The following is a 647-nucleotide window of genomic DNA, read 5'->3' as shown; positions in this document are numbered from 1 at the left end:
GTTCATATTACAGAAAACATCAAACGTGCTCATTTCCTAACTTTCTCCAATAGCATGATAGATGAGAAGTGGGATAGGTCCCACGGGGGTCTTGCTGGGGCAGGCTCAAGATTTCTCTGTACAATTTGTGACGCTGTACGGGATGAGGCCCTTCAGAAAACAGACTCATACTGTATTACGAGGACTTTGTCTAACATTACAGAGACAGCTGCCATTCTTCGGACAAATCCGAATAATCTATCTGATGCTGCTTTAAGTCAACAAGCTCACAGAGTAAAGTGTGACTGTGAGACTTTGCTCACCACAGAGCCATGGGAAAGGGGGATTGATGCCACACATGCAGACATAAACATGGGTAACTTTTTCAAAACTTTGATTATTACTATATTAGGGAAGTGGCCCAGGTGACCAGCTGGGAAAAAACAGCTGATGTGAAAGATTTGATAGATATTGCAGAGACAAGATTTGATGAACATATGATGTGTGAAGTTGGCCTCAGTCCTTCCCTTATGATGCCTGGAAACTATGCCAGGGATATGTTTAAACTGTGATGATGTAGATAAGATGGTGGAAGTTGTCGACAATCCAGCAAGGAGAAGTGCACTCATAGATGTGTTGGGTCAGTTTTGCAAGCTCAGAAGAGTGTA

The sequence above is a fragment of the Branchiostoma floridae genome, chromosome 11 (genome assembly GCF_000003815.2).
Source record: "Branchiostoma floridae strain S238N-H82 chromosome 11, Bfl_VNyyK, whole genome shotgun sequence".
Lineage (NCBI taxonomy): Eukaryota > Metazoa > Chordata > Leptocardii > Amphioxiformes > Branchiostomatidae > Branchiostoma > Branchiostoma floridae.
Note: the sequence above shows the minus strand (reverse complement) of the source record.